Source organism: Dipodomys merriami, unplaced genomic scaffold (genome assembly GCF_024711535.1).
Source record: "Dipodomys merriami isolate MVZ:Mamm:240054 unplaced genomic scaffold, mDipMer1.0.p SCAF_22, whole genome shotgun sequence".
In the NCBI taxonomy this organism is placed as follows: domain Eukaryota; kingdom Metazoa; phylum Chordata; class Mammalia; order Rodentia; family Heteromyidae; genus Dipodomys; species Dipodomys merriami.
In genome coordinates this window covers 18,840,683-18,851,578 of record NW_027203604.1, presented here as the reverse complement: position 1 = coordinate 18,851,578, position 10,896 = coordinate 18,840,683, and the positions used below count along the sequence as shown (strand labels likewise).

General features: G+C 43.2%; 1 protein-coding gene across 2 annotated transcripts in view; it reads left to right on the top strand.

Annotated features, from left to right (window-relative positions):
• Nucleotides 1–10,896, top strand: part of Smurf1 (SMAD specific E3 ubiquitin protein ligase 1) — an 87,013-nt gene that overhangs the window by 2,267 nt on the left and 73,850 nt on the right. The window lies entirely within an intron of this gene.

The window sequence follows — 10,896 nt, the reverse complement described above, 5'->3', positions numbered from 1 at the left end:
ACAGCCGGTCCCTCAGTGTTGCAGATATGATTCTGTTTGCAGAGTTTCAAAACTCCAGTATTTCCAGTCCTAAAAGGGAAGAAAAACTTCTGTCTCAGGAATTTGACACTGGATTTTCCTGCTTGGTGGCCTGAGGACTCTAAAATCGGGCCTGGCCAGGTTCCTTTAAAATGAGCATTTTGAGCTTTCTGGCACAGATATATACCAAGTAAACAATAGATGACTTTTTCATACCGGAATTTCCTTTGAAAGACTGTAGTTGTGTGGTCTACTTTTTGATTTAAGAAAGGGATTTGTATGAAGATATCAGATGAGGTTATTTGGCCCCAAACACAATCTCTGGTCTTGTAAAGTGACTGTTACATTTGTGAGATCGTTGCTGTTGGAAAAACATTTGTGCCAGGGCCTGAAACCCTTCTACCTAAGGCACGCATATACACATCGTTATTTTTTGTAGTTACCTTAAGTCATTTTTGATATTGCTATGCTTGTAAAGCCTTAATTACAAATTTGGTTCTGATTTACAAGGTAATATGTAATTGACATCAGATTGGTTTCAGTTTCCTTGTTAAAAGGAGTAGTAACTGGTTTGGGAAGTTGTAGTAGAAACGAGGTAACTGTTATAGAAGGACTAGAGTTCATTTACAGTATTTGTGTCAGATGTATGCATATTAACTAGTCCTAATTGGCTGCTCTGGTTTCTTTCCTGTCAAAAGGGGGGACTTTGTTGATTTAAGTGTTACAAATGCAGAACTGCTTCAGAGTTTTGGAGTGTTCTTTATATGGAAGAGGTACTGTGACTTTGCAATGAATATCACACTAAGCATAACAAATACAGTTCTAAGTCTGTAGGGCTCTAGAGTTCTAAAAGAACATGAAGGACTTTTTGGCCCTTGATGCCTCATCTGTGGTGGCAAGCAAGTGGAGAGTAAGGTTAGGAGCCTTGGGTTGGTGAGATCTGTACCTGAGCAAGTGTTTAACCTTGCTGGATCTGAGTCCTTCCTTGAACGTCAAGTGAGGTTTCAACTCCCTTACAGCATTCTTGGATGTCTTCACATGATATATCCACTTGGGTGCCCACTTGTTTCAAGTGACTGTTGGGTGTGTACACTTTCTTGTTCTGGTCTTGATGATCAGAACAACATCGATGTTTGATTTAGGCCCAGCATTGATTTTGTGTGCTGATTACATTTGTACTGTTTTTCTTCCTGGGGGACCTGTTTTGATTTTGAAAACAGTTGAGTAATATGGTGAACTACATTTGAAAGTCTGGTCCAAACAGAAGAAAAATGTCTGAATTTTTGAAATAATATAATCTTAATGAATGTCTTTGTGATATTTTCACAGGGAAATAATTTTTCAACAGTTTCATGAAGTTTGGCAATATAATAAACACAAAATCAAGTGATGCTTGTTAAAGAGCATTGTCCTGCACACATCTTAGAGTCCATTGGCAAATCCAACACTTTCAGAAACATTTTGATTTCAGACTCAAGCAGAATTGCAAAAGCTTTGTTCTTATTTGGTATACAAATGAATCCCAGATACTCGTCTAGGTTACTTTGGGTAAAAAAATGGAATTTGGAGCACTATGGGTTACATGGTGCTCTTCAAGAATATTTTACTCTGATGTTAACCAGTTAGTTGAAATCCTTTATGCCTGAACCTTGTAAATGCTTTAATGCCAACACCCTCCTAGGCCATAATACCTCTAGTATCTTGCCATTTGGAACATGACTATCAAGACCAAGGTTTCCTTATGGAAGTGTGAGGCTAGTTTTTATTTTTGGTGCCAGTACTCAGAGCCTGGGCACTGTCCGTGCGTGCGTGCGTGCGTGCGTGCGTGCGTGCGTGCGTGCGTGTGTGTGTGTGTCCTGGGGCTTGAACTCAGGGCCTAGGCACTGTCCCTGAGCTTTTTAGCTCAAGGCTAGTGCTCTACAACTTTGTGCCACAGCTCCACTTCCAGTTTTCAGGTTGTTAGTTGGAGGTAAGAGTCTCACAGACTTTTCCTGCCCAGGCTGGCTTCAAACCATGATTCTCAGATCATAGCCTCCTGAGTATCTAGGATTACAGGCATGAGCCACCAGTGCCTAGCTCTGTCCCTTAGCTTTTTCTCTCTAGGTTGGCGCTCTACTACTTGGCTCACAACTCCACTTCTTCCAGCGTTTTGCTGGTTTATTGGAGATAAAGAGTGTCATGGACTTGCCTGCCCAGGCAGGCTTTGAAGTATGATCCTCAGATCTCATCTGCCTATTCCTGGTCGTGGCTCCCAGCATACAGCTGTTTTTAAAGAAGGAGCACATATGCCTCTGCAATGAAATAGCTGCTGTCATGGCTCTCTGTCCTGGAGGCTTTTGTTATTTCCATTGTGCAGGAGCAGTTAGGTGGCCTAGTTGATTCAGCATAGTTCAGCTTCTCGAGAAAGTTTAAGAAAACCACTAGGCATGTTGATCTTGTCCACTATATCAGCAAAGAGCCTCACTCACTGGCTGGCTTTAGTAAGAGGTCTTATTTCACCTACTATGGTAAGATGCAGACAGTGTCAGATCATTGCTTAGCCATGTGCTGCATCTCAGTTTGTGTGATGATTTCCTTAGGGTTTGCATCAAGTCTAAGCAAGTACAAGATTTAGGTCCCAAAATCTTTCATGGATTTTATTTATGTGTATATTTGTCCGTGTGTCTGTATGTCTGTGTGTGTTGTGCCAGTCCTGGGCCTTGAACTCAGGGCTTGGGTACTGTTTTAGAGCTTTTTTGCTCAAGGATAGAGCTCTACAATTTGCTCCACATCTTACTTTTTTTTTTTTTTTTTTGAAGTTCATTGGAGGTAAGCGTCTCAAGGACTTTCTTGCCCAGGCTGGCTTTGATTTGCGATCCTTAGATTTCAGCCTCCTGATCAGCTAGGATTACAGGCATGAGCCATCAGTGCCTGCCTATGTGTATTTTTTTAAGTAATTATCATCCATCAAACTAAAATTTTTTACTCCATGTTTATCACTTAGAGTTCAATGCTGCTTTTTGCCACCATGAAAGTTGTTTCTGAACATTCTGCTTTTTTCTTAGTTAAATTTTTATTTTCTTAGGTCACTCTGGAGGCTTATTACTAGTAAACTATTTTCTCAGGAATTGAAAAGGAAGGAAGAGAAAGAAGAAACACCCAAAATATTTCAACATTAGCCTAGTGGTCCAGTTAAATAGATGGGCTGTTTTGTAACTTGTGTGGGCACTGTTAAAAGTTAAAATAGCCAAATTATGCAATTCAGTAAGTGGTTGAAACCTCTGTGGGGTGGAATATTTGATATCTTCACAATAACTTCTGCTTGAGGATTTTTTTTTTCTTGGATTGATTTTTTTATAATTTCAAAACTTTCAGAAGTTCAATATTTTTCAGCAAGTAAGGAATGAAAACCTTTGTTACTAAACAACTAATTTATAGTTTGTTGTTTTCTAAGGGCGTTTTATCAAGAGCAAGCCTCAACTTATATTTGCTTGTCTGCAGCTTGCTGGCTCTGACTCTGTCTCCAGCTGATGGAAATCCCACAGGCCATTGCTAGTTAAAGGAGAGCAGAAATCACATAGCCATGTGGAGCGGGTGTATTTTCTTTATACCACATTAGAGAATTACTATTGTATTTACAGATGCAATTTAATCCATTTCAGTATTTAAACTTAGTGGAATGCTGTTTCCCCATTTCCGGACTCATGGAATGGGGTGGGCTCCGGAGGACTTTCATTGTCTTAAAACACGGCTAAGTCATGTTCAGCTCCCTGACGCTGTGCCAGCCCTGCCATTCCAGCTGTGTGCACCTCCTCTGCAGCCAAAAGGAATTCTAATTGGCTGAGGAATGTCAGCAGCGTCGTGTATCACTGAGCAGAAACCTATTCTGCTGCCTGATGCGTTTTAGATGTTGCCAGCTCCTGACTCCAGCGTGGAGTTGCTTTCAGGAGAATGTGTGCAGCTTCAGTTGTAGATGGCAGCCTGCTTTCTTCATGTGGTGGGCGTGTGCTCAGTTCTCTGAAAGCCATGGAGCCCACTGGCTTGGGAATCAGAAGGCCTGAATTTTACTTCTAACTCACTAAAATACCACCATGAAGAAGAGATGTGGAGAATTACCACGTTTCCATGCCTCCATTTCCTGTCTGTAATATGAGCTATCTTTCTTTTTATACCATGCTAGACCTGAAAAGGATGGGTTAACTATTTTGATGGGTAGTTGTGAATTATTTATGGTCTAGCACAGTGTAATAGACTCCTAGCTTGCCGGTCTGTCTTGTGCCACTGTGACTACAAGTGGTAAAGCTCATGTGTCCGTTGACACTGGAGAAAATCTCTGGAACGGATTGATAAACATGGAAGATGATACCCAGAAATGAATAGTTTTCTGTGTGTTCAGAAAGTTCCTTAGGGAGATAGTGTTACAAGCCCAAAGCTACATTGTCTGTAATGGAGAAACCTTGGAGGCATTCCTTTAAAATGAGGAGTAATTCAGTGATGTACAGTGTCTCCATATTTATTAACAGGAGTAAGGTGTCAATACGGGAAACAAAATGGCTGTGATTTGCAGGTTATATGTTTGTATATATTTTAAAACCATCCTGAAAATAATCTGAAAAGTAATAAGCAATAAAGAACTTTTTTTGTAGCTAAATAGAAAATGTTTCCATGGTAAATATATGATGAAACCATTGTGCAAGGAAAAACTAGGAAAACAATTTCAAATCTATATGGAAATGAATGTCTGGGAGCCTAAGCATGGTGGTGCATTCCTGTAATCTCAGCTACTTGGGAGGTGGAGATGATGAGGATCACGGTTCAAGGACAGCACTAGCAGAGTTAGCTATACCCTGCCTCAGCCAATAAACTGGGCATTGTGTCTTGAATCTAATGCCAGCTACATGGGATATATGTATAGAAGGATGGAGGCACAGGGCAGAAAACAAAACCCTATCTTAAAAATAACTGAAAGAGGAAATGACTGATGGTGAGGAGACTGCCTAGCAAGCCCAAGGTCCTAGGTCCAAACCTTAGTACTGCCCCTGCTTGCTTGAATCCTTCCCTCCCTCCCTCCTTCCCTTCCCTTCCTTTCCTTCCCTTCCTTCCCTTCCCTTCCTTTCCTTCCCTTCCTTTCCTTCCCTTCCTTTCCTTCCCTTCCTTTCCTTCCCTTCCCTTCCCTTCCCTTCCCTTCCCTTCCCTTCCCTTCCCTTCCCTTCCCTTCCCTTCCCTTCCCTTCCCTTCCCTTCCCTTCCCTTCCTTCTCTTCCTTCCTTCCCTTCCCTTCCCTTCCCTTCCCTTCCCTTCCCTTTTCTCCCCTTCCCTTTTCTCCCCTTCCCTTTTCTCCCCTCCCTCCCTCCCTCCCTCCCTCCCTCCCTTCCTTCCTTCCTTCCGTTCATTTTTTGGTTATGGGGCTTGGTTCCAGGCTGGGGCACTATCCCTGAGCATTTTTGCTCAAAAGGTTAGCACTCTACCACTTTGAGCCACAGTGTCACTTCCAGTTTTCTTGTGGTTAGCTGGAGGTAGGAGTCTCTTGGATTTGTTTGCATGGGCTGGCTATGAATGGTGATCCTCAGATCACCAGTACCTGGCTTTGAAATCCATTCTGTAAAATTAATATATACTAATAAACATTTTAAAAGTTAATCAAGAAAAGGGCAATGACAGAACAGCAAAACTACAGACAGTTCATTGGAAACAAAGTGAAGGTGGATTTCAAACACATAAAAAAACAGTCAAGCTTGTTTTGCTAAAAATGCACTTTTCTTTTTAAAAATATCTTTAAATTCATAGCTTTCTCTGTTTTCATAGAACAAAATACAAATTGGAGCTTAGGTGCAGTGATTTTTCATAGATCCCCTGGGCAGGCAGTAGGAGGACAGGTGGGAAAAATAGTTCTGGTTGGTTGTAGGCCCAGGGCAGACTGGTGCAGGGAGGTGCTGTCAGGTAGGGAGTGTGTGTACCCCTTCTAGCACTCACACTTTTCCTCTCAGTGCTATTCAAATCTCATGAACAAAATGATTGCGGCATTGTTTGCAATTACAGAGCCGGAGATCAACTTAAATACGCAGCCAAAGAGAACTACTTAAATAAATTACTGTGTATCCCCCAAGGGTGTGTAGCTAGTCAAAAGAATAAGATAGTGCTTTTGTTGTGATTAGGAACATTCTCCCAGATACTGTGCTGAGTGGGAAGGGGCATGATTCAGTAGAGTGCACTGTGCACATACTAGTTAAGTAATAAAACTTAAAAAGGGCGGGGGCGAGGCTTGTAGATAGGTTTGTATAGACTGTCAGGAGGAGGCTACTGTTGAAAATAAAATGCTAACTGGGGGAGAGGGAAGAAAATGCTGTGATTTCTCTCAGGAGGGGGAACCTGGAGGAGGAGACCCCAAAGTCTTCTGATTGAATTCTCTTTTTTTATTTTTGTGTGCCAGTACTGGGGCTTAAACTCAGCTTTGCACTCTTACTTGGCTTTTTTTTTTTTTTTTTTTTTTTGATAAGGCTGGTGATTCCCTACTTGAGTCACAGTTCCAGTTCTGGCTTTTTGCTAGTTAACTGGAGATAAGAGTCTCACAGACTTTCCTGCCTGGTCTGGCTTCCAACAGTGATCCTCAGATCTCAGTCTCTTGAGAAGCTAGAATTACTGGTGTGAGCTGCTGGCATGTGGCTTCATTGAATTCCTTTTGTGCGGCTTAGTCTCCTCCACCTTTTACCTTTTACTCCATTGCTTTCCAAGAGTGAAAAATACTAAAAACAGGAAAGAACCTATAGCTCTTAAGTTTTTAATACATTAACTGCCAGTAGTAATTGTTTTACAGTGTAAGTGTTCTGAACATCTGAAATGCTGATACCAAGTGTATTTTATTTATCAAGTTCTTGAGACAGGGTCTCAAGACGTAGCTCAGACTATAAGCCTCAGCCTTGTGATCCTGTCTCAACATCCTGAATGCTGGGATTGCAGGTGTAGCCCACATGGCTGGCTCCAAATACTGTTTCAAGACTGGTCTAGCATCCCAGATTTGCCATGTGTCTGATGTTTCCTATAGGAGGGCTCTGGGTTTTGCACTGTGAAACACTTTGTACACTTGCCTTTTGCTCAGAACAAACTTGTTTTCCTAGAGAGTGTGTTTATTCTGATACTGAGACATCCTTCCTCTCAAAATCCTGTTAGCACATGTTACAATAAGTCTCGGTGATTCTTTCCAGATTCAGAAACTGGAGCCCTATTGTCCAGGGTTCCTACAGAGTTCTTTGAAAACTGCAGTCTCAATTTTGAAGATTGATGCTGGTTTTGTAATTTATTTGGAAGGTTAGTTGGGGTTATCACTGTTTTTTTGTAAAATAACCTCATCTAGAGGGGGGGAGACGTTTACCCGGTAAAGCAGGTGTTTGTAATCACTGGTCGCATGGAGGCTGTTTGAAGGCTTTTTTTTTTTTGGTCATGGGGCTTGAACTCTGGGCTTCGGTGCTGTCCCTGCGCTCTTCATCTTTTTTTTTTTGGGTCCGGTCGTGGGGCCTGAACTCTGGGCCTGGGCGCTGTGCCTCAGCTCTTCAGCTCAAGGCTTGAGCCACAGCACCACTTCTGGCTTTTTTTCTTTTTGCTTATGTGGTGCTGAGGAATCGAACCTAGGGCCTCATGCATGCAAGGCAAACACTCTACCACAGAGCCACCTTCCCAGCCCCTGTCCCTGCGCTCTTAAGTGCAAGGCGAGCACTCTACCGCTTGAGCCACAGCACCACTTCCGGTTTTCTAGTGGTTTATTGGAGTAAGAGTCTCACGGAGTTTCCTGCCAGGGCTGGCTTTGAACTGTGATCCTCAGATCTCAGCCTCCTGAGTAGCTAGGATTACAGCAGGGAAAGGGGGGGAGGTTGGTGGTACCTGACTCAAGTAGAGAAGAAAAGGCCATGTGTTATTTTGCTTGTACTTTACCTCTTAGCTCTTGGGATGAAAACCCTGAAGTTTTACTCACTTTGTAGGTTGGTTACTGCCAATCGTGCCCCATTACAGATGAGTGGATGGCTGCCCATTTGTCTGCAGCTGGCTGCAGTGCTAAGTAAGGCCTCAGAGCAGCCCACAGCTGCGCACTGGGTCTCAGAGCTTCCTTCGAGTGCACACACACAGCTCTCACTTGAGCCAAGGCAAAAGCTTCTTTTTTGGTGTGTGCTGCTTTTATTGCTGAGTTTAAAAAAACTAGCATGCAATTTGTTTTATTATCTAAAAACATACTGTACCAGAGAGAAAAGGGATGTTCCCTTGTCTGAATAGATAATGCTACAGTGTGCAGGTACAAAACACTCAGAAGCACACTTTATCCAGCTGTTAGAGATGCATTTGCTTAAAATAATATCATGGAGGAGAAAGGGTAAATTTATTGGTGGACACTGACACGGCTCTTCTTAGGCTATTAGGTAAAGCTTGGGTTTGTTTTTGGACAGGTAGCTTTTTTTAACCTGTAATTATGCAAGGCTGGAAGCTTGATATTCTTTTTGTGTGTATGTGCCAATCTTGGGGGTGTGAACTCAGGGCCTGGGCACTGTCCCTGAACTACTTTTGCTCAAGGCTAGCACTCTACTACTTGAGCCACAAGCACCACTTCTGGCTTTTTCTGTTTATGTGATACTGAGGAATTGAACCCAGGGCTTCATGCATGCCAGGCAAGTACTCTAACACTGAGCCACATTCCCAGCCCATTGATACTCTTTTCTCTAGTGGATTTTTTGTTCATTCGTTTGTTTTGTTTGTCGGTCTTGCGGCTTGGAACTCTGAGCCCAGGTGCTGTCTCTGAGCTCTTCAGCTCAAGGCTAGCACTCTACTACTTGAGTCACAGTGCCACTTCCAGCTTTTTCTGCTTATGTGGTGCTGAGGAATCAAACCCTGGGCCTCATGCATGCAAGACAAGCACTCTATCACTGAGCTACCTTCCCAGCCCTACAGTGGATGTTTTAAACTTAGTGAATCCAGGGAGTTCCCTCTGACCACAGACCTCCTTCCCCACTCCTCAAGTCTGTCTGTCCACATGCCCAAATAAAAAGTCAAGATTGAGTGGGGCACTGGGGGCTCACACCTATAATTCTAACTACTCAGGAGGCTGAGATCTGAGAGTCACTGGCCAAAGGCAGCATGGTCAGATAAATCCTCAAGACAAAAAGTGAGGCTAGAGGCATTGCTCAAGTATTGAGCTCCAGCTGATAGCAAGAAAGCTAAGCAAGCAGACCCATACTGGCATGTATACCCCAAAATGTCAAGCTCCATTGTAATTGTTCTTAGCTGATTTATCATTAGATCCTCCTTTCTGCCATTAGTGTTTCCCTAGACTTTGTCTTCTCTCTATACCCATTGTTCTGTCTTGGTTCAAGTCTGAACATCTCTTTCTTGCTCACTTTGCTGTGGCTCACCCCATTTTTATCTAATGTACTCATGACCTAAACCATCCTGCTAGTGTTACTTGTTTTTTAAATTTCAAGATGGTAAAGAATTAAGTATAGTCAGGCCTTGTGTCATCTCAATACTAGGGAGATTAAGGTGTAAGTTTGAAGCCAGCCAGGGCTATGTACCTAGACTTTTTCTCAACAACAACAACAAAAAAAATAGGAAAAAGAGAAGTCAAGCATAGTGGCCTATGAGTGCAATTTCAACTACCCTGGAGGTGGAGATTGAGGTTCTGGTTCAGGGCCAGCTAGGGAAGAAAGTTAGCGAGACCCCATCTCAGTCTCTAAGCGATGTATAGTGGTACATGTCTGTTATCCCAACTATGTAGGAGATTTTTTAAGTAGGAGTTTCACTGTTAGAGGCTGGTCTGGGTAAAGAAAAGCTGGATGATTGGCTGTTACTACTCTTTTCTCCTGGCTAGAATGGCCCCTTCACTTGGCTCTTCTGCCCCTGCCTCCAGGCAACAGCTCTGAAAGTTCCAGGAAGGTCAGCTGGAGGTCTTTGTCAGGGTGAGGTGTGATGACTTAGGGATGGCCCGAACACAAGTTGAATTATGTCCAACACAGCATAATGGTGGGGTGGAGCTGACCAGAGAGCCAGCCTGAGGGCTCTGCTTGGATAACGAGCCTGTTCCAGTCCTCTAGTACAGGCACTGGACACTGGTAACCTGTGGGTAACCCCTGTGACCTTTCCCCAGAGGCACTTGCCCTAGCCTGCCCCAGCTTTGTAAGGTGACACTGCCACACAGGCCATCACCCAGACGTATTGTCACCAGTCCAGACATCAGTGCTCCTATCAGCTGGCGTCATCACCTCATCCTCAAGCTTTATTCCACATCTGTCATCCCTGGTTCCAGCCCCTCACCGCTCCCTGGGGTGTGTCTCCGTGGTCTCCTTGCAGTCTGCTAATTGAAATCTCTGTCACTTATTTACAGAATAGTGGTTGGTGTGTTGATACTTGATAAATCAAACATGCTCACCTAATTAGCAACTAGGTTACAAGTGGGGGCAGTTTTGCAACTCAAGGGACAGCAATGTCTGGACACTTGGTTTCTTGCTGTAGCTTTGTGGGTGCTTGTGATATCTTGCAGGAAGGAGGAGGCCAAGAAAGCTACTGAATGCTTTCTGGGCCTGGATACTGTCCCTGAGCTCTCTTTGTTCAAGGCTAGAGCTCTACCACTTGAGCCACAGTGCCACTTCTGGCTTTTTCTGAGTAGTTTATTGGAGATGAGTCTTACAAACTTTCCTGTTCTGGCTGGCTTTGAAACATGATCCTCAGATCTCAGCCTCCTGAGTAACTAGATTATAGGGGTGAACCTCTGACACCCAACTTAAGGTGTAGCCCAGGGTGATCTCAAATTTGCGTTCCTACTCCCTTATTCTTCTTGATTACCATATATGCCACTATGGCCTTCCTCCATTTTTAATATTTTAAGTAAGCATAACATCAAAGCCAGGAAATTAACCATTGTTAT